Source organism: Carassius auratus, chromosome 47 (genome assembly GCF_003368295.1).
Source record: "Carassius auratus strain Wakin chromosome 47, ASM336829v1, whole genome shotgun sequence".
Lineage (NCBI taxonomy): Eukaryota > Metazoa > Chordata > Actinopteri > Cypriniformes > Cyprinidae > Carassius > Carassius auratus.
This window is the reverse complement of record NC_039289.1, coordinates 3,996,438-4,023,916: the sequence shown is the minus strand read 5'-3', so window position 1 is coordinate 4,023,916 and position 27,479 is coordinate 3,996,438. Positions and strand designations below refer to the sequence as shown.

Sequence of the window (27,479 nt, the reverse complement as noted above, 5' to 3'; positions counted from 1 at the left end):
GCTGGGACTGGAAGTCATTTTGACAAGTCTGTTGAAGTGATTTCTTTGATTGCCAGTATGTGTCTTGACTCTTCAGGGAAGATACTGGAGTAAGTTTGGGTGGGACTGTTAGATGGCATTTGTGTTTTTCTTGCTGTCCTAAAAGTGATAGAGCACACGCGTCCAACTATTTTGGTCAATATGTCCTTGCGGAACTGTCCGTGGTGCTGAAATGTAGCTGACTATAAGATGGATAGAATATATTTTGAATGAACAAGATGTTCTATTGTCAAACTTTCTCAGTCGTAATGTCTAGAATGTTTATTTCCCTAACCTTTTGAAGAAAACCTTTGACCCTCATGTTGTTTGGAATCTAGCATGTTTATCTTCTTTTGTGTTCAGTACAGATTTGCATTGACATAAGGGTGATATAAGGGTGAGAAGAACCTCAAATCTAACCCATGTTCCAATGAAAGAAAGCTCAGTTCTGGTTCCTACGGCTGCACATCATTCCCCTAAAAGCTTATGTTGTTGATCTTGACGGAGCTTCTATCTTTATAGCTATCCTGTGAGTCCCTGCATCAGTAGCATTGATCCTGTAGAAAGTGTGTAAATCCATCAAGCCAGATATGTCAAAACTCCTCTGTTATCTGTGAGTGTATGTTCTTGAACGTAGGTCCTCACCCTGTACTATCCGGAGCAGTGTTATGTAGGTAATTCACTCAAATCACTAAATATTTGCTTTGTTACATGTTGCTATATGCTTGATGTTTACTTGAATTTGTTCGATGTGACATTTATGGTGTCTTGGAAGTCAGTTTGAAATCAGTTCCTATATTAGTTACCTTCATTTACAAAACACCACCTGTTTAGTGATCGACTTGAGGCAGCAAGATGTATAATAAGCACCATATTAACTGTGCTTTTCAGACTGAATAAGCACTCCCCATTATCTGTAATCTCACTTAAGATGGCAGGTTATCCTGTATAGTTCCCTTCTCAGGGTGACTAAATGAATTCTAACTGGCCATAACTGGTCAAAATCTCAAACAGTTCCAGTGTAGGCAATCTATAGCCAAGACTCTTTTGTGAATGAGCCTCTCATACCCTCCATTCACCTAAATTCAGTGCCTGATATCACTCTGAGGATGTTTCAGGATGCCAGAGGGGGAGCTGTACAGTCACTCACGTGAAAGATTGATTTAACATACGCGGGCAGCTGTGGCTGGCTGCTCGCGCTCTGGCAGAGTGCCTCTCTATGACGTCAAAGGCTCCTGCCCGCTCGTGTGGGCACGCGCTGACAGAGGCGCACTACGTGCTCAGAGTGAGAAAACAGATGTGCTTGGTGGCCGATGGAAAAGACAACGAGCAAAAAACCTGAAGCGATATGAAAAATGCATTTATGCGTATTAATGTGCATCTCCACTTAAGATATTACCGTCAAGAAATAAGCCATTGCAGTCAATCCAGTGTTTGTGTGTATGTGTGTGTTATCATATTAGTAATGATTCTGGTTTGGATTCAAAGATGCAGTGTTGGAAATTTAAATATGCTTGGAAACAAGGGGAAACCATGCATACAGTAGGGCTGTCAAAATGCAAATTCATGGGAATTCAGGAAAAACTTGATAATAGAACGAGCGCTGCCTTTACATAAACAGGTCACGTGCTCCGTTCGTCTTCTTCTTATGAATATTTATATATAGATTAATTGTTAACCCCGGGTTAATTTTGAGCGGTGTTAAACAGAAGGATGTTTTCCGTTTACACTGAGTTTAGAATGACCCAGGGTTAACTATTTAAAGTGTTTGCTAATTGAACCACTGACATGTTTTAAATGATTCATCAAACTCATGCAATTCATTTGGTTGGAATCGGGCTACACTGATCCAGTTGTGGGCTATGTGTCTCCCCACTCGCTCTATTTCTCTTTCTGTTTCTCCCTCGCTCTATCTCTCTCTCGCGCGCGCGCCAGCTCAGTCAGTATCTCCGTCGGTCTGAGTCCTCAGCGCTGGCAAGGGATAATAAACTGCCTTTCCGCAGCAATACGTGGACAACGGAACAGCCCGCAACAGAGGTAGGAATGCAGTCTCCGAATTCTATCATTTCTATGTAAAACCGGTAAAGAAACCAATCTGGTCCGTTTTAAAAAAAAATAAAAAATCAATATGCTCTCCATTGATGAGAAGTGATTCATTTGGAAAGCCACCTGCATGCTGATCTGTGTGCGCAGGGGTTTAGTGAGATGTGTTGCATCGTTCAGCTGAAGATAACGCGGATTTATCAGATCTTCTCTGGCACTATCGGGGTTTCAGAAGATGGTTAGGTTTTAAAATGTATCTCGAACCAGACTCAGGGCATTTATAAAACACATACGTGGAACATACTAACAAAAACAGATTTTCTGTAGACTTTAGATTGTGTTTTCCAGCAGTTTCTTGAAGATGGTTGTGATTTCCATTCATTTAATAACTCTGCATGAGGGTTTTTGCTTTCTTGGCTGTAACAGGCTAGTGCAAAACCAGATGCTCTGTCCTTGTCTACTTTCTGTATAGTATTTCATTCATCTTTTTCTAAAGAGCGAATCATTTAGGGACTCGTCGCTTCGTAGGATGCATTCACCAGAGCATCTTTTTGTCTTTGGAAATAAAACGTGCTGATGGATATAAACGACAGAGAGGGGGTGATGGGTGAGATACGGGACGTGGAAGAGCGCCGTCATTTGATTTATAGCCTCACAAATACGCTGCGACTGGAGAAGCCTGGGGTCCCCGCTTTGACTCTCTGTCATTTTAACAGCAGAAGCAGATTCCACCGGAATACTGATAAAAGAGAGAATGGCTCTCTCTGCACGGGATTCAGAAAGCTCTTTACCACAGCATGGAGAGAAATCAATGTGATTAGGGAGCTACACACAACCACACCTGTTTCATTACAGTACACAGCGACAGCGGGAAGATCTGCGAGCTCCGAGCATTAAAACCACATGAAATCGAAATTAGACTTTTGTGGTTTTTGTTCTCTCTCTCTCTCTCTCTCTCTCTCTCTCTCAGCTCTCTCTACAGCTTTGAGGGTATTTGAAGGGAATGATCGTATACTACAAAAGTTGCCAATTTTGCTTTAACTTTTTCTAGGCTATATTAAATTATTTCTATATTACTTTTATTATGTAATTTAAAGCTTATATATATATTTTTTATATGTATATACATTTAAAACATAGCCTATAGGAACATTTACAATAAAATAATGATTTGTTTTCTGTTACAGTAAACAAAATAAAAAATATATAAATATATAAATATACAAATATAAAAATATATCAATATATATTACATTGAGGAATGCTTGGTTGTGAAATAATTGGCTGGAACTGCTTCACTGCCTTTAATGCAAGAGAAGTTGACGATATGCTCCGCCCCCAACTTACTGCTTCTTTTTACATAAAGTGAAAATGAAAAGGCATTTGCTATGTGCAACCAATTTTGCTTCTGTAATTAAATGATAAAAGTACACTATAAAAATGATTGTAATTTTAATGGTTAAAGTTAACCTGTTGACAGTGGGGTGAGCAGCTGTAATAAATCTAAAGGACATTTCACGTCATTTAATAAAACACTGTTAAATGTAGATCTTGGAAGTTAAACAGAACAAGTCATTTTAATTTTTACAATGAAGAAACGTAACTATTTTATCCCAGAATTCTCATTGTGACAGGTTTGATGATTTATTTATTTATTTTTTGTTATATTTTATTTGTATTTTTATTGAAATTTATTATTGTATTTTTTTATTATTTTTTCATATAAGTTAGGTATTTTATATTAGGTCTTATATTGTATTATTGGTGTCATTTGTATGACATTGTGCAGTGTAAAAATTGCTTGTGGTGAACACTATTTTAGCAATTTGAATTTTTGATATTAACATTATAGCATTTTTAAACTATAAATGTAATTTTAATCTGTAAAACCTAAAATTTTACTACTGTACTCTTACTGTAAAGTTGACAACCACAGCTGCCTTTTACAATGTTTTTTTTTTTTTTTAAGGGGGTGGCTTCATTTTATGCATTGCAAATTAACTGAATTGTAAAAAGGGATGGAGTTGAGAAATTCTAATGCTTAGTGATGTCACTCAGAAGGGAAAGCTGTTCTAGAGGTGAAGCAAGTTTTTTTTATTTATATATATTTTTTTAACGTTAACTAAGTAAACATTATGTTGACTAAGTAAACTGGCTTAGTTTAAAATTTACACTGGCTTTACACTGAGCTTGCAGCAAATTTAATAATGGTTAAATGAGAATCTGAGTCTTGCATGTGTTAAACCACAGTGGATGAATTTAAAAATGATGAATTGACCCCTCATTGCCAAAGCTTATTTACTTCATGTGGTAATGTTGAGTAGCTACTGTATGTGACTCCATTATTTGCAGCCTGGTTCGCAGGCTTTTGATTTATCTGTGGCTTTTTTTTAGACACATCCACAGGTGCCAGTGAGTCACGCAGCTGCTTGGTTAAAGGCAAACCTTCATGTGAGCCAGTGCTTTTTTTTTACTTTATGGTGATCTAGATTAAAGTACTGTTTACCACTAAAAGCTGTCAATTTGTTGTATAATTTTTATATTTTAATTTTACTATTTGTTTGTAATATTATATCACATGCTTGTTTTTTATTAATCATATAAAAATAAATATAAAAACTGCCGAATTACCGAATTACTAGAATTGCTGAACATGCTGAGCATGTGACTTCATTAGGTTTGCACGGTTCTGATTTATCTGTGGCCTTTTTTTAGACACATCCACAGGTGCCATGAATGAGTCATGCAGCCTCTTGTTTAAAGGCGCAACTTTACGAGAGCCGGTGTGCTTAAATGAAATGGGATCTCATGCCCACGCGTCCACCCCAGCACGTTTGCCTGCGGGACTCTTTCTGTACCATTTTACTGAACGCGCACAATCCAATATTGCCAGCAGGCGCATACTGACAGCTAAAGGTGTATGGTAGGCTTGTCAATGCTATATCCATTACATATCGAGATCAGATGGGGAGGTGCAGATACAAAGCATGAAAGAGCAAGCGAGATGTAGATGGGGAAGGGTTTTGAGATACAGGAAAAACACACACACAATTCATACTTTGATATTCATGTTGTCTGTGACCCAAGCATGCCCACTAATAAAGACAGACGGACCCTCTCTAATTCATAATACAATCACTGCAGCCTCTTGAATACCAAATTTGGATGAACATCCTGAATATAAATGACTGTTATTTTTGGGGGGGTGACTGGGAAACAAGTGTATGCAACTAGAGAAAGAACTGCGGAAGTGGAGCAAATGAGTGAAAAGTCTATTAAGAATTGCTCAAAAGTTTTTTCTTCTTCGTCTTCTGTTGTTTTGTTGTATAATAGCAACATATTAGTGCACTGCTGCCTCTCATTGGCGTATCAATGTCATTGGTTCCTTGGATATTTTAAGTAAGCATAAGTAAACGGTTTTACTTGTCTTGAAATGAGCTGTAACTTAATAAAACCTAGCAAGTATAAAAACTAAGTAAGGTAAACTATTGGATTTTACTGTGTACCCACTGCATGAAAGGTAAATTCCAAAAATCAATAATAGGGGTGCTATAAGAAAGCTGGTATGTACTAAAAGTGAGGGAAGGGAGAACGGGTGAGAGGAGGCAATTAATGGCTTTTAATCTAAAGTGAAAATAATCCATGAGGTGTTCACAGTTGTTAGGACCAGTGGGCATTCTGGACCTCTGAGTGGACCCATTCATATCAGAGAACAATATTTATTTTATCCGATTTTGTATGTGCATGGGGTTCGGTATCCTTGCATGTGCATTGAGGATTTCAGGTGTGACTGAGTGCCGATTTTGGCCGAGGGTGGTCTGAAGCCTGCAGTGAGACTTTTACACATGTGGCTACAGTACGTAGATGCACACTCTCTCTTTTGGATGTCAGTTTATCTAAGACTGCATCTGTCCCAGTGGATTTCCATTCTGCCTATTTACTCTCCTTCCACATAGAGATGGTAGTGAAGAAAACTTTTAAATGCCCAGTTCCCTCTCTTGTAAAACAAAGGCTTTGTCTGCGACATTATTTTAGCCAGTTCTGCAGCAGTTGTCTTCCGTTTTTTTTGTTGTTGTTCCGACTGGTCTTTTGGAGCGTAAGAAGTTTGGCCAATTACTGCAATCTTATGGATTTATCAATGATGTCGTGGTCACTGATCATTAATGATGCTGAAGTCAGGATACTATTACTAGCTGTGAATAAGTTCAGAACTGTCCGCACTTCTTTACTCTTTCTCATTTAGTGCTGAAGAAGAAACTGAGGCAAACTTTTTGAGGCGTATCTATAGAGCAGTGCTTCCAAACCAGATGTTTTTGTCTTATCTTGCCTCATAGTTCATGTGTTTGTTTTTTCATGGGAACAGAATTAGAGAAATGTAGCATTATATCACCTGCTCACCATTGGATCCTCTGCAGTGAAAGAGTGCCATCAGAATGAGAGTCCAAACAGTAACATCACAATAATCCAGACGTATTCCACATCAATCCACTCTATCAGTTAACATCCTGTGAACTGAAATTATTAACTTATATTTTTAAGCTTCATATTGTTGTTCCTGGCTCAAATGTGTGTCCTCTATCCATAATGTTTCTTTCTCAAGTAAAACACTTTTTATTTGCAGCAGTTCCTCCAAATTTATTCTGATGAAGTAACATTTGAACGGCCAGATGTCAAATAAATTAATATGACATTTTGATATTTGGGTGAAGTTTTCCTTTAACTCATTACAGATTATTTGAAAGGTAATGGGGGGGAAATCATCTGCTCTATTTTATCAAAGTTCATTAGTTGATCTGATCTGAAGTTTTTGATGTTATTGCATTTTTTTTTTCATCTTGCAACATGAAAATTCTGTGACTCAGTCAAGTTTAAAAATAGTTTGTGATGTAATGTTTAATGCCCCTTATATAGAGACACTGCTCAGTTGTAAGAAGCCATACAAATAATGATAATAATAAAACGTCTGTTGCAAAGTCTATAGCATGACTTACCATGAACTCTAGAGTAACACAGTAACCCATACCACTTAGTAGACGTGCATATATGAGGCTTAGCATGCATTTTACTCCAGTTTGTGTATAATAGAGTCGTACTGTCAGACTATTTCAGTAGCACCCAAGACACGGCCCTGAGGAACCCCGGAGACCAGTTAGGACTCTTCAATTTCTGTTAGATAATTCATATTGTGCATAGTACAGCCCTTTCGGTTGGCAAACTTAAAATGATTTGGACAATGTCTGACTTATAAGCTGATAGCCTATTGTTAAAAAACAATTTATTGTTTATTGAAGAAATGAGTTCTCAGAAGAAAAAAAAAGAATCTAGCTATTAAACGTCTCACATTAAGCTTTGAATTAACTCTGAATGAATAGCAAATTGGCATTGAATATGGTATGTTAAGGCAATCTGTATACAGAATTTAGTTCTGTCCCTCAAATCGAAAAGGTTTTTATTTATTTTATTTTATTTTATTTTTGTAGAATGAAATAGGTTTTGAAGTGAAATACATCTCTAAACCAACCTTTCAGCAAAAACCAATTTAGCATATTGTTTTTGATAAAAACACACAAAGTAAAAATTTTAACCCCATCAGAAATGTTTTAAACAATCTTCCATGGATTGCTCGGGGCAAGGAGGTTTCTCTCTTACACATGCACATGCTCCCAGTTCCCTCTAAGCATCCGGTTATGTTTGCTTCTCTGAGAAGTTTAAAAAGTTTCACAATTCTTAGTCCCTTGTGAACCTTCAACTTGCTTTTTAAAGAATGGAAAACCGCCAAACTGAACTCTTTCCTGTGCTCTCTCTCCTCTGTTTCAGTTCCCCCCCCCAATTTAATTTTCTTCTAAACAGTTTAAACAAGGCAAACATGATTTTAAATGTGCAAGGTTAGAGAGGTTTGGGAAGAAGGGACCCAGTCCAATCAATGCATGTTTTTTTTTTTGTGCCTCAAATAAGAGTCATAAATGGATTAAAAAAATTTATTCATTATGCATCAATTCATTTTGGTTGAATAGTTTTTTTTTTTAATTATTATTATTGAATCTGAAGCTCTTTTTAATTTCATACCCATTAGCTTGTATGGCCTACTAAACATATGTTGTAGTGTTCTGAAATGATTTTATTGATGAATATATTCAAACTCTATAGTGCTGTTGTAATGATATCCCATGTTTTTAATTACATGTCAGCTTTTGTGCGCATTTTATTTGTAGAGCTAACATTTTTACTGATATGATTCTTTTTGTCTTTCAACTATATGCTGAACATATTTATATATATATATATATATATATATATATATATATATATATATATAAATTACATATATTTTCGTCTCCATTTTCTTTTTAGGGTAAGTAATTTTAGGTGATTGTAATTTTTTTTATTTTTTTTTATTTTCAGCTTTTTCATTTCATTCATTTTCATTTTCATTTTCAATTTGTTTTCATTTCTTGAATAATAATAATAAAAAAAATATTTCTTTTAAAAGTTTTTAGCATCAAAATTTTTATCTAATATTTATTTATTTATTTAAATTTCATTTCAGCCTTATTTCAGTCAACAGCAAAATTAAATAGTTTTAATAAAAAAAACACAACACTGGTTTTAAATTATTTTGGCGATTATATCCTCATCATAGCCATCAAATGTAATTTATGTAATTTCACTTTCAAAACATAGTGGTCACAAGAGGTTTTAGATTATATTTGGCTATTTTGAGTTTTTAAACATCGATAACCATGTCTGTTTGGCAACTAGTAGATGCAAAAACAAATGCCGTTTGTTGTCTATGGCATCAATCTTGATTTAAGAGTATACAGAAGCATAAAGAAATTTCAGGAAATACCATCTTAAATCTCAGTCTGTAATGACACTTGGGTAAATGGTTGGTTTAGAATGACATGAGAGCATCTGTGTATTTGTCCACATGATTCTGCATGTGTCCTGGAGAGTGTGTAAACAGTTCCTCCCTCTGTTCCTCCAATCATGTGTAATGACTGTGTGCGATGATGTCCACCCTCCAGTCGAGATGCATGACGTGATAATACACACATCCCAGAGTGGGGGTATTTAATTATCCTTATCTTCATAATTAGTCATCAGAGGGCAGAAACGCCTTCCCCCCTTCGTTAAGGCCACCCCACCCTCATTAAATCACATCTTAACGAGTCAGGATGTGACCCACGTGTGACTGATTTATTTATTTAAGCTATTTAAAGTCTCTTCCCATCATCACGCCTGCGTTTGAGATGGTTATGGTATTTGAGCTTCCTAATTAGCTCTTGAGGTTAATTCGTGGCCGGGTGGAAGTGCTTTCATCAGGTGTCCTAATTGGCGGGAATAAATTGTGAACTCCTCACTGGAACTTCCTTGCTTCTAAATGTACTTTAAGGTGCAATATTGCTTTGAGTGTTTGTTAGTAGGTTGCTAGGGTTTTCTGGTTGGTTACTAGGTGGCTACTTTTGGGCCTAAATAAAACGAGCCTAGTGTTCTAGTCCCTAAATATGGTTTGATTGCGGAATTTGGGTTACAGTGAGGTGCTTATAATGGAAGTAAAATTGCTTTCTAACCTCTTCTGTGTAAAATTCTATCCAAATGTACAACTTTGTTGCAGTGACGTCGCCGCAAACATAAAACACTTGTAAAAATGTTTTAAACAGCAATACACACTTTACAGACACACAATAACAACCAAGTTTTATCAGAAGAATTAATTTAAGCGCTTTTATGAAATAATAAGCTTCACATTTCTGCTTTTAAGTTCCTCATCATAACCATGTTGACATAATCCAGTCACTAAACTTCCGTTAATTCGCCACCAGAGGTCATCATCCACAACACAGACTCTCACAATACACTGTACACACTGGACTACATTTCCCATGCTCCATTGCACCAATCACATTCACCTGACAACAATCACCATGCACCTGAGACATATCACACACACACACAGCACTCATCAAAAACGCTTTATAAGCATTGGACTTCCCCTCACACACTGCTGAGTATTGTTCTGCACATATCTCTCTCCTAGTGATAGCTGTGATACCAAGCCGTTTCCGTGATGGTTTTCATCATCTTGTTTCAGTTGATAGTTTTCATAGTCTCATGTTTTGGATTACCCCTCTTGCTTAGCCCTCTGGATATTGTTCGTTCATCGAAGACCCACATTTGCCCAAGGAATATTCTTTGTCTTACCTTCTATATACTTGTTTGCCAGTGTTTGACCCATGCCTGTTACAACCATGTCTCTGTGTAATAAAAGCTTGCACATGGATCCGCACATCTCACGACTTATCAGCCCCGTTACATATGTAAAGAAAACAAGGGTTAAGTCGAATTAATTTAAAGTGAATAGGGCCAATTCAGTTTAAATACTCACTGATTAAATAGTATAGTCCCAAGATATAAATAATTTGAGTGTTGACATGATTTTAAAGTGAGAAAAGGGCTTACTTTTGTGCTACTTTTGTGTAAAGTTATAGTTAATTTTGCAACTTTGTTGCCATGACAATTCTTTAAACCCTAAAATGACTGTAAAACAGGCTTTATGGCTCAAAAAAGGCAAGTTTTAATACACAAATTGATGTATATAGGATATGGATAATTATGCTATATGAATTAATTAACATTATGCCACAAATGATATTGACTGAGCTTTACTGAACCTGGAATATTCCTTTAAGTATGAGTAACAACCATCAGTGGTCAGCTCGCGGTTGTCCATGTCTCATTTACCATCTTCTTCTCTAAACCTGTCACTGGTCACTTATGGCTGTTTCCTCTGCCAAGAGCCTCCTCCATTTCGCAGACTCACCTGTCAATCACATGTTTCTGCATGGGGCGAGCTGTCTTGCCAAGGCCAATTGGAGAATCTGTCTTTCCAGAGATGTTGCCATGGAGATACCCATAGGTGATCAACTGGTTTCTGTATTTTTTATTTTTATTTTTTACAAAATTTGAAATCTAATTTTGATATGCACCACCATGGCAGCTGTCGATTATGATGGAAGCTGTAAGCGATCATGTGATAAAGAGCAGGTTAAGGTGAGATTACAAGAGTAACAAGAGATGTGCTTTATGGTATTTTTGTCATGGCTACGCATGTCCTATATAGTGTATTTGTGTGTGTCAGAGTTTGGAGGAGAGAAAAAGAGAGTGTTTGTCACATGAAAGGATCCTGGTTTGCAGATCAACAATTTTGCTTTTCTCATTTCATCACTTTTACCAGCTATCATGCCTGCCCTGACAGCCATTTCTATAACATCACTTGTAGAAAATGTGTTTGTGTGCGAGCGTGTGTGTATATACGTGCTTGTTTGTCGACATGAGGCTGTTTACTTTCATGAAATGCTCACTATTTTTTATTATTTTAATTTGTACATATTTTTAATATTTTATATATATATATGTGTTTGTATATATATATATATATATATATATATATATATATATATATATATATATATATATGTGTGTGTGTGTGTGTGTGTGTGTGTGTGTGTGTGTGTGTGTGATAAATATTAAATTCAATTATTAAAATATTTATCTTTTATTTTTAAATATGTAAAATTAGTTACAAAAATGTTTTGTTTTGTAGTGTGTGCGTTTCATTTTAATATGATAATAAATAAATGTAATTATTATATATAAAATCATTCTCATTTAAACATATAATAAAGTATTTTATTCATAACATATTGCATTTATATATATATATATATATATATATATATATATATATTCTAATTTATTTTTATTATCCATTTTACAATTTATTTATTAAACAATAACAATATAAAAGAAGTTAATATTGTCTGACTGATTCAATAAAATAAATCAAACTTTGCAGTAAAGCTTTTGTGCATCTGATTCACTGGTATGGACCGTCCAAGTGCGCGGATTCATTCAAATGAATCAAGCTTCCCGCTGCTATTACACAGATGGTTTTATGTGATACTGTTTGCACTACAGTCAACTGAAGCTATTAATTGAATAATTTGCTAATCAGAATGCATGTTCACCACACCTGCGACTCATCAGAAAATTTAGTTTGGTCCTGCACCTCACTGTTTTTGAAACGGGTAAGCTTCTAAAGGCTAGCAGTGTCACTGCTTCTAGTTGGTTATTCCTCAACATGTTTGTGCAGGTTGAAGTTTGGCATTTCTGATCTGGAGGTTCAGACCAGTGATCCTTGACTTTCTTATATTTACAATCCTTACTTTTCTTTAAAAAACAAAAACAAAAAAAACAATGGATTTGGAAAGAGGCGAGATGTGGCGCAAACTGATGTTGGCAGGAAGCTCAGGGGAGTTGAATCATCATGTCTTTCGCCTGCCTGTCTCTTTGACTCTTTATTGGCGGCGTGTCTAGAGGTTTGAGAACAGCAGATGGTCCCCCAGCGCACGAATGAGAGTGGGCGGCAGGGGAGAATGAGGTGTGGATTATCTCACCCAGAGAGAGAGAGAGAGAGAGAGAGAGAGCTATAGCAGCTCCAATATTTTCAACCCATTTGAAACAAAGACTCCGCCTCCTGTCTAATTAGAGCTACTGATTTTAATTTAAATTACTTCTGTTATGAGATTTGAATACAAATATTATTTAAATAATATTAAATTATCTATCTATCTATCTATCTATCTATCTATCTATCTATCTATCTATCTATCTATCTATCTATCTATCTATCTATCTATCTATCTATCTATTTGGACTTGAATGTAAGTTATAGTCATTGTGATTTGTCATTTAGCGCTTGTGTTCTTTGATGATTCCGATATGTTTTGACAGTAGAGGACACTAGACACAAGACACGGTGTCATAATCACACAAACACATCCATGTACTGGTAAGCTGTCAACATCGCCCCTGAAATTTCATTAACGAATGCAAACTCCTTGGCCGGCGTTGACCACACGCAGTCTCACACACCCACACACTCTCTCCAGCCATCTCCCACTGCATACTAAGAGGCTTACCCACAGATACTAGGCTGTTCTCTATGGAGGCCATGCAGTGGCTGTGTGTGTGTGTGTGTGTCGTTCAGTGTGTATGTGTGGGCGTAAGGTCCAGCCCCGGTGTAGGCTGACTCATGGCAATTAGAGAGAAGTCTTAGACCAGCCAGAGACTCCAGACATCTGTCTCTGTGTGTGTTTGTGTGGCTCCACATTTTTCCTCTAGACCTCTGTTCTGTTCTTAGCATGTAGTTAATTTTTTTGTTCTTCTGTATAATTTATATATATATATATATATATATATATATATATATATATATATATATATATATATATATATATATATATATATATATATATATATATATATATATATTCATACTAATTTGATTCATTCATTAACAACAAAAATCAACAAAAATCTTCATAATAAAGAAATATACCTTTAGTTGTGGCCAAAAGTTTTGGCGGTGTAATAAATTTTGTGTTTTGTAAAGTTCTGCTTCAGTATTTGTAGATTATTTTTTACAATTACAATGAAATAGCATTAGAATGAATGAAAGAGATTGGTAGGACCGTTTCAGTAAAATCTTTGTGAAAATCTTTGGTTGGTTATTTCACCCCAAATTCACACTATTGGTTGAGCGGGGAACCAAAACCATCAGAGCAATCATTTGAATTCAACATAGAGAAAGACAGAAAGTATTTGGACATAAATTACATGCATCAGCTACACCATTTCCTGCTATCACTTCCTGTGGACGCTACAGTTAGCAGATCCATCATTCCTTAAGCTCTGTTGTTTCTCTGCATCCCTCACGCAGCCACAAGCCTCTGCGTTTCTCTCATTAACTTTCAAAGCACACATGAGGAGAGGTAATTTCATGAGAGTGCACTGCAATCTCCTCTCAGCCTCCAGGCATAGCATGTGCCATTAATTAAAACTGTGCTAATGTCTAGTAGCAGGGGAAAAAGAAACACAATGAATCTTTTTTTTTTTTTTTTAAACAGTCATAATTTCACCTTTTATGTGGGGAGATGCATATGCTTCATTATTACCTAGGCTTATCACAAAAAGTCCCTGAATAAAGAAAAGCGTGTCTGCGTTTCATGGTTTATGCATGGTGTGCGTGTTATCAAGGGTTTTTCAGGTTTTCGTGTCGAACAGACAAGTCTTTTTAACCCCTCGTAATTTTATGCTTTCAAACAATAGCTATTTGTAGTGGATTGAGGAAAGCTATGTGTAGTTTTATGCTTTTTATGTTGCTAATATACTATTGCTGTGTGGTAATAATAATCTTCATAGTTACCTAAATGTAATGTATTTTTTGGAAGAAAAAAAAAAAAACAGTGAACTTTTTCCAAGTTGTATAAGCCATTCAGATTCCTTTCCTTTGGTTACTACAACAGTGTCATTCCAGACAAGCACGATTAATGGTAATCAGTTTTGGGTCTTGACAGGCACTGTCCGTGGTGCTGAAGTCAGTGGCTCACCCATTTCCTTTGTAGCGCAATTCACTGGTGCTCTCCATGGTACTGAAACGACTCTGTGACCCAGACCAAATCTTGTTTGTGTGGGTGACTATGATCAAGATTTTTCATTATGTTGTTGATACAGTCTGAGCTGCAATGCACAACTTTACCGCTGTGTTGTTGTTCTTATGTATGTTCATGTAGGTGGACACCCAGGGACGGATGTGGACGTGGCTTTCTCTGCGTGTGTGGGTATGTAATCAACCATAATTGGCCACATTTCCTCACCATCTGGTCCAATTAGAAGCTGTGAATTCCATCATAGTGTGGACATGGAAAACGGCCAGAATATCCTCTGCCCAAAATGCCAACAATCTTCTGCATTCCAAGGTTACTGAATCAGGCCGTTATTGGTTTGAGATGACGTAATTTAGGATGCCTTCTTAAAGGAATAGTTCACTCACAAATTTAAACTCACCTTTAGGCCATCCAAGATGTAAGTGAGTTTGGTTCTTCATTGTAACATATTTGGAACAATTGCTGTCAGAATGAGCTTATAAAACATGTTATTCCCATGACTCCAGTCCATCAATAAACATTTTGTGAAGGGACAAGCTGAATGTTTGTAAGTAAGAAATCCATCATTATGATTGCTCTATCCATAATATTGCTTTCTTCAGTGAAAACGTTGAATCATCTGAATCTGAATCAGGACTCATATTTTGGCCAGAAGTAATGGTTTAAAATTAAAATGCCTTGATGGATTGGTTTCTTACAAAGATGCAACTTTTCACTTCACAAGTTTAATTGATAACAATTGATTTATTATTATTATTATTAAAGAGCCAGTAAGATGGAATTTCTAAGCTTCCTATCACTGTTTATAAGTCCTGTACATTAGGTTTAAATCCATCCAAGGTTAAAAAACATTGTCATTTTGTCAAAATATAATTTTAAAATTACCTCAATTCTCAGAGATCCCCAAAAGGTTCGCGCAAAGCTGTTCAAAAGATTCAGTTTCCTTATACCCCACCTTTCGGTAGCATACTGTGTTCTGATTGGTCAACTAACATAGTCAGGTTTGATTGGTTGTTCCGCACACACCTCCACGGTAAACTATGCGTTAGCATCTGTTTGGGGTGAATTATGTCTTATTCCTCTCATCGCGAAGCAAACAGTAAAATAAAAAACTTGAACAGTCTCACTGTTTTTTCTTCTGTGTGGGTGTATTCAAGCCGCGCGCTTCAGTTTGAATCTGAATATCGCGTTCAGCGCGGGGGCGTGGTCACGAAGGGAGACATGAAAAACAGACATCGCGTTGTTTTCATATCCGTTTCTCCCAACATGGTAGGCGGAGATTATTATGCAAAGTGCTCCACGTGACGTACATAGAGATGGGCAAAAGATTTGAAATCTATAACGACTCGTTTCAGTGATTCAGAGTCGATTCCTTACTTTAGAAGCCAATAACTTTATAAATCGTGTACTTTTTGGTTTAATTACTTTGGACATTGTTTACACTGATGGACAGCTACATCATACACTGTAATACAGGTAATTTTTGATTTCCCATCTGTGTGGCTCTTTAATTAATTAAGGTGAATAAATTGATGGATTGGATCTCATTCTGATGGCACCCATTCACTGCATTCAAGTTTTTTATTTGACCATACTCTTCTAAAATAGAGTTTCTTTATTGGCATAGATGGATCAGTGAAGAACCTATAATATTCATGCAAGCTTTCCACTGCGCAAAAGGTTCTTTATAGTGAAAAAAAACATTCTTTAGATCATTAAACTGTTCTTCACTCTTCACACTAAGAACAACAACAACAACAAAAAAAGTTATTTTAAGAACTTTAACTTAAAGTTTGTTTTTTTTTGGATCCAAAACAGTTCTTCTGCGGCATCACTGTGAAAACCTGCTTTTGGAACCTTTATTTTTAACAGTGTATTTGTTCTTCTCTGAGGAGTGCAGTGTTCCAGGCCTCTCTCACAGGTCACTAGTCCCCAGGGGTTCTTCCATTCTTGGTATAACCGAGTCTGAAGCCTCTAACCCAACTGAAATTTCCTCACCATGGTGATAATGACTGTACTGGCCTTTTCCCACCTTTTGATCCATGTCAACGGGGCTGGACTGCAATGCTGCCGGTTCAGGCACTGACTCTGACATTTAAAAGAATAAACGTTAGAGAGGATGCCGAGCACCCCAGTTAATGTCAACAGTTGTGTTGGTTAACGGATGCTAAGTTCATCCTCATAAGAGAATGTTTCAGAGTTTGATGTGTTTCTATTTGGAGTTATTCTATAGATTATTGTGTTGCTGAGGAAGTCAAGATTGTCTCTAAGAATAGACTAGGTGGGCCTGCATTCTATTGAACTGGTGTCGTTTTTTTAATTGGAGCACAGCAGAAGGTTCTTTGTTTTTTTATGATATAAAAAGAAACACAAGCGTAGCCTTTGAATCTAAATTTGTAATTTATGCCTTTTTTGTCAGTTGTCTTGGAATTAAATTTGGCTGCTTCTAAAGCTGTGACAAATAGAGCGCTGGTATTGTTATCCATTCGAATTCTTGCCTTCTGTGACAAAAGGCATGACAAAACTATATTCTCAAATAAAGAGTAATTATTAAAAATAGGAAGGAGTAGTTGAAGACCTTGAGCTGAAATTTGATTTATGTTTTTATGGTTTTAGTCCATACAAACTATATAAATATTAACATAGAAAATGCCATTTTTATATTCATAAGAATATAAACTCAGTGGATTCGAACAGTCCTTTGGCATATGTTTGCATGTGATCCAGTCGACAGTTGATCTTCTAGTGATTGATTTTTTATTTTATTTTAATTTTACAGTTTGTTCCCAGGCTTCAATCCAAATATGCATTTTTATTTATTTCGTTGGTTAGTCAGTCTCGATCAATTTTCAAATATATATTGTTTTACTCTTGACCCATGCCTTCAATATAATTGTAACATGAAAAGCAATTGGAAATTTTTTTTGCACAATGAGAGAGAGAGAGAGAGAGAAACACTTTCACTTTCCAAACACTAACACTTTCCAAAGGTAAAATATTTTCCTCTTAATAAAAACACATAAACGTGTACAAAACTACACATGTAGCATGTTGTTTAGTTGCTTACTGCAGAGTGTTGCAGGAAGAAATTTATTTGCAAACCAACTCTATGCAAGTTATTGCCTATGTATCTACAGCTAATTGCATTGCCTTTCTAATTTCAAAAATTAATGCAATTATCATGACTGGTAATTATGCTGCACAGCTTGAAACAAGATGCAATTAGCATAGCTAAAAACGTGAGTCAGATTTGTGCTCAGTGAATCCTTCTAACAGAACTATTATTTTCTTGTCAGTGAATTGAAGCCTTTTATTGTTATTGCATCAAATACAATGAAAATTTTTATTTTATTTTGTTTTGTTTTGCCTGTTTACACATGGACATGATGGGCTGTTAGAAAACAAGTGTCTATTTTACATTATATGTTATAGTTTGATTTTGTTCTGTTTTATTTTACGTATTTGCACATGAACATGATGGGCTGTTAGAAAACAGGTGTCAGCTCTTGGCACTTTGCTGTACAAAACTGATGCCACCAAATGTCACGAATTCCCACAGTTTGTGAACTTCGGACTTTGAAGAGCCGCAGTTATTGGACCACGGTCCAAATCCATACCAATTTTTTTTTTTTTCTCCCCAGACCGTAAAACATTTATCACAACTAAATTAAAGGGATACTCCACCCCAAAATGACATTTTTCTCATTAATCACTTACCCCCATGTTGTTCCAAACCCGAAAAAGCTTTGTTCGTCTTCGGAACACAATTTACGATATTTTGGATGAAACCCGCGAGGCTTGTGACTGTCCCATAGACTGCCAAGTTAGTTACACTGTCAAGGTCCAGAAAAGAATTTTGGATCCGGGACTGGTTTAATTGTGGGTGACTGTCCCTTTAAGTCCTATTTTGCTCTCCTGCTCCTTGTGGTCATTTGGAGATATTCTGAGAGGACTGTGTTTAATTTCCTTTCTTTTTAGCACCCTGCCTAATCATCACTCGCAGACAAAATCTCTCTTTCTCCTGGTTTTCCTCGAGCATCTTCAACCTTCCTGATTTCCTCTGGTGGTTTCCCGAAAGGATTTTCTCACGGACTTGCCCTTTAATTTAATTTTACGCTCCATTAATAAGAAGCGAAAGTGTTAGCAGGGTGATCTGCAGACTTCTAAGCAGGAAGTGGAAGAGGAGACAGAGGTTTATTTGAATCAATCCGACAAAATGGAAATGAGTGTTTGTTGCATCACTTTCACTTCAGTTCTCGCTGACACTCTAGAAAATTCTTGCAGTTTTCACCTCAGATTTCATAGATTTTATAACTTAGATTTTATACAATTTATTTAAATATTTAAACTTCACAAAATCACTCTAGTCTGTTTATAGTTTATGTAAATAATAATAATAATATATACACTTGTGTGTATATTCTGCAATGCAAAACGCTAACTAGAAAATTTCAGAAATATCAGCTAAGCTTGGAATTCCAGACAATCACCTTAGATTTTGTTTTTTATTTATCTAAAATATTTTACTTATTTTTTTCTATTTAAAATGCAAAATACAAACTTTTACAAACGGGAATCACTTCAGCGCACACAATTTTGTATCATTTATTTAAAATAATAAAACTTAATCTTTTTTTACATTTTATATTAATAATTATTTTTATTCTATTCTATTCTGTTCTACTGTACTCTACTCTTCTCTATTTAAATATTTCAGTAACAACATCAACATACTTTGGATCTCCAGTGAATTTTGTATCATTTACATAATATATTTAAACTTATTGCATTATATATAGATGATGCAGACAACAACATTTCCGAGAATTACATTAACACACAAGTTAGCATACATTTTTTAAGTCGGTCTCCATGTGGTGGTCCTTCTGTTTGCGACAATAAGAGATTGAGAGATCTCCATGGTCAGTAACCTGTTTAATAGTCTGGTGCTTTTTTCTATCGGATGCATGTTTTCACTTCCCTGCTGATTATAATCGGATGGGCCTCAGATGTACATGAGGTTATTTTGTTTACTTCATCTGTCCAAAACTGCAGGTCGACAAATAGCTTTGACTACCTAGCTCTTGTTCGGGACTGTAGCCAAAATGGTGGGTGACTGCGGCCCCCTAGTCTCTCTGCTCCTAAAACAGCGTCTGGCACCCGCATCCATTTTCTGTTCGCCATGTGAAATTATTGAGTGTGCACTTCTGCACAAGCTGGTTAAATAAACCGAAGCTGTGAGTACATGTTGTTTTTGTCGTCTATGCTTGGGCGAGTGTCATTCCCTGGGTGTTTACATTGTTTCCCATCATGCATCTACATTAGGTCCAGAGCAAATCGCTGCTCTCTGTATTTTCCTCTTTGAGCGGTGGGGGTTACAGGCTCACATCGTCCCTGTTGACAGTGTTTGGTCATGTTCCTCGAGCTTGTTGACGGCGCGGTTCAGATGCTAGTTCAATAATGTGACAACCAGCTGGATATCTCACCCGGGAGGGTGTTTTATCATGGATGAGATCATTTGCAGGAATCAATGGAACATCGCGACTGTGATTTTCCAAATGACGAACGCAGGAGAGTCGGCTGTTGCGTAAGGATCAGCAAACTTGTGGTAGAGCAAAAACAAGGACACTTTTGTTATTTATTTTAGATTAATGTTTGTAGTTTCATAGTTGAAAATGTTTCAATTATTGCTCCACCACGTCTGAAAATGTGCATTAACACATTTTACTTTACTTAACCCTGCCCTGCGCCATTATGCTTTTGTTGTATGGAAAATATTTTGGTTAAATATAACTGCAAAAAAACAAAAATGTTGCTTTTGAACATAACCAGATATTGTTTTTTCTCCTCCCATGAGAAGTTGCTATAAAAGAGCAGAAAAAGACAGATGGTAAAGAGGAGAAATAGATAAGAGATGGAAAGAAAAAGTGATGCTAATCACAGCTACAAACTAAATCAGTGGTTCAGAAAAATCTGGGGGAAAGGGTCCCTCGTCTAATCTGTCATCCTCTTAGTTGTTGGTATCTAGTGGTTTTTGAGTGTTTCGTATTGATCTACAACAGCCAATGTTCTGCACCAGGATAATTGGGCTTTCATATTTTAAATTAAACATAGCACCATGTTGAAAACAGCTTGGTATTAAGTATGTACAGTAAGTGAATGCTTCTTTCTGAGAGCATGTGAAAAAAGGTGAGAAAGCAAGAGAGTGTGATGATAAGAGAAGTGAAAGATGAGGTAATTCTGCGCTAATAATGATTGACATGGAGGTGCAGGAAAGGTGCAGACTGGAGATGAGATCCTACTCAGTGTTAAGATGTCTGGGTGCATGTCTTTAAAGAGCTGATAAAACAACTCTTCTCATCTGATAGGAGAGACACCTCCGTAACATATCTGACAAGCTTGGAAAGATGCAGAGATGTTAACTGCAACGTGGGACACAAAGGTGAGAGAGAGAATAGGCAGGAAGGAAAGAGAAAGACAACAAAAACAATCTGTCATGGCAAAATTCCCACTTTCAAGTTCCTATGAACTGTGGTTGAGTGACGTGCTGCATGAAGCTATTAGCCATGATTAAAGTCATTATAAAAGAGTATATCAGTTAAATATTTGAGGAAAATCATATTGTGGTTTGTAATCTGATTCTGATTTAGTTTCAGGACCACATAGAAGTGTCATTTTAGAAATGACAAGAACCACAATCAATCATTTTTTTCAGACCTAAGAACTAAAACTATAAAACTGTTAGATCATAGATGGTCTTAAAGAACTTAAAGAATGAAGGGATACTGATTCTAATAGTCTAATCATTTCTAGGTGGAATTTTATGCTATGCCTGATTTGAATGGTCTAGATCAGGGATCCTCAAATCTGGACCTCGAGATCCACTTTCCTGCAGAGTTTAGCGCTAACCCTAATCAAACACACCTGAGCATGCTAATCAGTGTCAATCAATGTCTTTGGGATCATTCGAAAATGGCAGACAGGTGACTATAATCAGGGTTGGAGCTAAACTCTGCAGTGCATTGGACCTCCAGGGTAAGATTTGAGGAAGGGGGGTCTAGATCATGGGTGCCAAACCCTGCTCCTGATCGCCAATGTCCTGCAGAGTTTAACTCCAACTTTCCCCAACACACCTGTCTGGATGTTTCTAGTAATCATGAAGTAATCGATTTCCTGGGTTCAGGTGTTTTAATTGGAGCTAAAGTCTGCAGGGCAGTCGCTCAATGAGCAGGATTGGACTAGTCTGGTCTAGACTGATTGGTGGTTTATCTAATTCCAATGGACATGTATTTTCCAGGATGATGTTTTTTTTTTTTTTTTTCATTTCAAGACCCTCAGAATCAGGAGAATTAGTCTTGTACTTTCTAGTTATTGCTTGTGATGTTCCTCATTTGGAAGTCATCTTGAATAAAAATGATTCTGATGATAGTGCCTAGATTGATGGATAGTCTACTCCTAATGGTCTAACAGTTAGTTTCTATAGGTGGAATGTTCTTCTAGGCCTGATTATCTTATTGTGTCTAGACTGATAGTCCGTATCCTTCTGTTAAACCATAAGAACCTTCTAGTGGAAGGTTCTTCCATGCCCAATTCGAATGGTCTTTTGGAGTCAGATTGGTGGATCTGCTGATTTTAACGTTTTGTAGTTTCTAGAGTGATTGTCCCCTTGAGGGTTTTGAATCTACATATACAGTGGCATGTGGAAGTTTGGAAACCCCTTGCAGAATCTGTGAAAATGTGAATACTTTGAACAAAATAAGAGAGATCATACAAAATGCATCTTATTTTTTTATTAAGTACTGTCCTGAGTAAGATATTTTACACAAAATATGTTTACATTTAGGGCAAAAGAGAAAAATCGCTGAAATTATTAAAATAACCCAATAACACAAAAGTTTGTGAACCCTTGCTTCTTAATACTGTGTGTGGTTACCTGGATGATCTGCGGCTGTCTTTTTGTTTTGTGATGGTTGTTCATGAGTCCCTTGTTTATTCTTCAGTTTTCCAGCATCTTTTGCTTATTTGAACCCTTTCCAGCAATGACTGTATGATTTTGATATCCATCTTTTCACATTGAGGACAACTGAGGGACTCAATTTTGTCAAATTTCTTGTATTTTCTAGATTGTTGGTGCTTTTAGTACAGATTCTAATGGCTTTGTAGTGTCCGCATTGGTTCTACCAACGTTACTGTCCTGTATTTTCTAAATTGGACAAACTTCTGCACCTGATTTTGATGGTCCTTGTAGTTTCTACAAGGATTGCACAAAACATTCCCTTACACGCCTGTGCAACTTGTAGCACTTACATTTAGATAAAGATTTTGAATTCTATTCATACGAGTTTAACATATTTGCAGTTTTGTATTGTGGTTTATAGGGGTTAGAGTTTTCACTTCTGTATCCTGATAGTCTTATGGTTTCTAGAGTCATATTTTGCAAAGCCGCCTGCATGTTTTTTAACTAAATGTTCCTGTTATCGTAATGCGGTGCATATAAAAGGCAGCAGACAGAGGGATTGAGCATATAAAGACTGTAAGAGCCCAAGAGGGAGAATGTGGGGTGGGATAAATTCAATCAAGGCAGTGGTAATGCTCTTAAGTACTGAGATAGTGGCATCTAACTTCTGCCCACTTGGACTGCACACTGAGGGGACCCTGCTGGGCGTATTAGTTTAGGACTGGAGAATGTATAAAGCGATTAAACTGGGATTAAGCTAAACATCTCCAATGCAAGAACTTGCTTGGTAGGGAGAACAAGACCCAAGAAGATACCTGATAAATATGATATGCATACAAGCACTATAGGGATTTTAGAAGTGTTTCAGCTTTTGGAAACATCCTTATACCCTTGAGCACAACACAACAGAATTTGCATTTCTGTATTTGACGGAAGTGTTTTTTATCAGGTTGTATGTTCCCTGGGAATCAAACCTATTAATTTGGTGCACTCAACAGAAACTCACACTTAACCCTAGGTCGTTCCATTTGAACTAAATCTGACACAGCTGATGTCCGATGATGTTCAGTATTTTATGGAAACTTTAAACTTATTTGATAACGGGATTGGGTTCTTTTCCCATTCAAGTAGATAATAGCTGTATGATTGCTTATTGCATTCACAGAAAATAGCAGACATCTTGGAAACACCTCAGTCTTTACCTTGCCTTAAAGTGACTTTGGATAAAAGCATCAGCTAAATGTGATTTTCCTAATTAATTATACATTAGAGCATGCATGTATAAGATGGGCTGTAGAGGTCTGCATAGATAACCAGCGAAGGATGCACAAACTAGTGGGTGCAGACATATCAGCCAGCACATACACATATATTCATGCACACAGGCAGAGTAGTCCTGGTTTACAGACTAAGACACTGGCTGTCATAACACAATAAACCCAGAAGAGTAAGGCCACAACACAAGCCATGAGAGAGTGGGAGAGGGCAGCAGAGGTCATGTCTGAGGAAAAAAAAAAAGCTGTACAAAAAGCATTGCTCATGGAGGAATTGATTTCACATTCTTGTGTGTCTGCCAAGAGGAAAAACAAAGAGTACAGCTTTTTCTCAGGTCCCTGTTGGAACAGGACAGCGCAGAGACTATGACATAAACACACACACACACTGAAGCCTAAAACTTGTATTATTTATGGGATTTATTTTAGGGAAATGAGTCATAAGTGGTAGGCCTACTTGCTAAGGCAAGGATCACTACTACTATTGCTGATAGCGTATTTAACTTTGGTACATAAGTCTTCCCACTAGGGTTTGTGCTACGAACATGAATGAGACCTCAAATCGTGTGGCTTGTTGAGCACAGGTGTAAAGTACCTCTAGCTGTCTACACCCCTGGAAAATGACAAAACGAATTAAAATTACCCCACATCAGGACTTGAATTGGGAGCGACAAAAAACATATTTTGACACCAGAATTTAATTTAGACTTGGGTGGGCTTCTTTAAACGCCCTAGGAAATGCATAGTAACAGGCTAACAACGAGAAACCACCTAGAACACAATAACAACACGCAAACAACTGAGAATGCATCCAAAACACAATTGCATCATGCTAACAATCAAGTCACCAATGCGATTACCATCGTCACTGCATAGCAACGTGCTAACAATAAGAATCCACCCAAAACACCATAGCAGCAAGCTAACAATCAAGCAACCACCAATAACTCCCAAGAACTGTATAGCAACACACTAAAAACCAATGGACCACAACAGCACAACACACAACAGCAACTGCACAGCAACATACTCATGACTGAGAAACCTCCCAAAACACAACTTGTTAACAACAAAGAAACCAGCCCGAACACCATAGCAACATGCTAACAACAAGAATCCACCCAAAACACAAAGGAAACAAGGTAACAATCAATCAACCTCTGCACCCAAGAAACTGCATGGCAGCATGCTAACTGAGAAACAGCAACGAACACAATAGCAACTGCACAGCGACATACTTGTGACTGAGAAATCACCAAAAAATACAATAGCAACTGCACAGCGACAGGCCAACAACAGAGAACCTCCCAAAACACATTAGCAACCGCATTAGCAACATGCTAACTATTTGTATCTGTTTGTATTCTAACATATGATTCTGCATTTACATTTATTCATTTGACAGACACTTTTAGTTAAAGTGACTTACAGTTGAGGAATACAAGCGATGTCTCATAAGATGCCAACAAACATGAGAAGTGCCTGTTATACAAGGTTTCAGTCATCGTTTTAAAATAGTAAAAAGCTAGGAAGGAGGCTGATACGAGATTTCCAGAGAATGAGCGATTACAAGAGAACAGAAAAAGTGAAGGCATATAATTTATTTATTTAATTTGTTATTATTGTTATAATTGATGGTAGTTAGATGCTCACAGAAGAGATTCTAGGAACATTAATTAGCATATATTTGAATTAGTTTGTTTCATGGAAGCTTTCATAACTGTACATGTGTTAGTTCTCGTGTTGAACGACCAATTTTCTTTTTGAAATTTTACATTACTGTAGCATTTTTTACAGCCATATACATCTACTGTATGATGAAAAAATGCTTCTTCAAATATTGCTATAAACCCTGTAGTATGAAATGCTTTCAATCTTTTCTTCATAAGAACTGCTAATGGACATGATCAATCTCAATTATTTTCAATAATTCAACATTTTGTTCCATTTTAAAACCCAACCATCCTCACTAAACAAAAAAACTCTCCTCTTTTCTCTATCTCAAATTTCAGCTCACAATGCTCCAATTATCTCTAAGAGCCCATTTGTGCCTTTACCACAGTAGGAGTTGTCCTCTAATAAATGTCTAAGAATGTGCACCTGTCAGAATTAAGCCAAATTCTATTGATAAATAGGATTTAAATGTAATTTAAAACTGCTCAATGCCTGCATTGCTGGCGCAGTGGTCCGTTCGCTGAAGAAATCTAGCATTTCATCTGCAATGGATAAAATTAGCTTGATGTCACTCAGTAATGGTCTGCATAATATTTCTAAACATTAATAACAAGTTACTATACATTGAAACATATAGTTCCGTATATACAGATGTTCTTGTTAGACAGTTAAGCACACAAAAACAGATGTTTAAGAGTTAAGGGTTTGTCTCATTAGATCACTTTCTTGTCATCTTGTAATCAGCTATATTTTATTGAAGCACTAATGTAAAACAGCTTTTTTCTGGTGTGCTATATGAATCTGGAAGTGTCGCTTCTGAGTGTTTGTTTGTAAGCAGTAAATGAATCTATGAGATGCTGAGATCTGCATAATTGAAAATTATATTAGAAGTGGCATAAGGAGTTGAGAGCACTAAAAAAAATAAAACTGAGGGAAGCGAGGAGGCACGTAAGGTAAAGAAACCAGGGAGATGGAAGACCAGTGGAGCCATCAGGTACACGATTGCTTGTCTTTTTCAGAAGTTCTAACTTTGTTTCATTCACTCTAATGCTATTTTCTTTATCTGTTTGCATGGAGTGTTTTGAGTTAAAATGTAAACATGCGAATCCATCACATATTTTGAATGTGCTAATTAGCGATTGATAAAACTTGTAGAAGTGATCATTTTGAGAGTTGTTGTTGTACGTGAATGATGTGTTGGGAACTGATAATTGGCTTCAGTCCAAACGGTTTGAGGAATGAGTTATGATGGAATTACTGGCACCTCTGGAGGTTTTTTTTTTTTTTTTCAAATGGTGCACCGATTTGGGGTTGTGACTCAGAGGAGTATAAAGCCAGGTGAGTTTCTGGCTGGATCTACTTGAGAGGATCACCGCTAAGTCAGGTTTTAGTCATTACAATTACTTTTTACAAATTCAATCTCTTTTTTTTTTAATAGGATGAAGGAGCTAAAAAATGGAAGGTAATCAAAATGCACTTAGAGAAAAAGTTGCAGGGAAATATTTTATATATTAGGCAAAATTAAGCTTCCTTTTCATGGCTGCTTATTGGGTTGTTTTAGTGAGATTATCTCTTCTTGACCTTATCACATCTGAGAAATGTACTCATGTATTATGCATGACATGATTATTTGAGACTCTTAAATATGCAAAATTGCTCATTGAATATGCAGTGATTACAGAGGACAACCAGGGGACTTAGTAGAGCCATTAGAGTAAGAACGTGTTGGATGGGAAATGAGGAAAAAGCTTAGTATGGAAAGGAAGAGATAAGGAATTAATAAGGAAACAGGAAGGAAGGAAAGGAAAACAAAGACATGAAGGCAGGGAAAATTGTTTAATTGGCAATGCAGTGTTTAGTTTTGGAGGGAAACAGACAAGGAAGGAAAGAAGTAAGGCAAGATGATGTGGAAAAAGGACGGAAATGTGAAAGGCAGAAAAAAGGAAGAAAGGAAACAAAATTAAGAAAGGGTAGGGAAGGGAAAAATAAAAAATTTTTTTTTTT

The 27,479-nt window shown here is 36.6% G+C and overlaps 1 protein-coding gene across 2 annotated transcripts in view; it reads left to right on the top strand.

Moving 5' to 3' along the window:
• The first annotated feature begins 1,769 nt into the window (after positions 1-1,769).
• Positions 1,770-27,479, top strand: part of LOC113064820 (protein phosphatase 1 regulatory subunit 29-like) — a 100,550-nt gene continuing 74,840 nt past the window's right edge. For both annotated transcript variants that reach the window (XM_026235768.1, XM_026235766.1), the window contains exon 1: positions 1,770-2,055. The gene's annotated coding sequence lies outside the window, so the exon portion shown is untranslated. The remainder of the gene's footprint in view (positions 2,056-27,479) is intronic.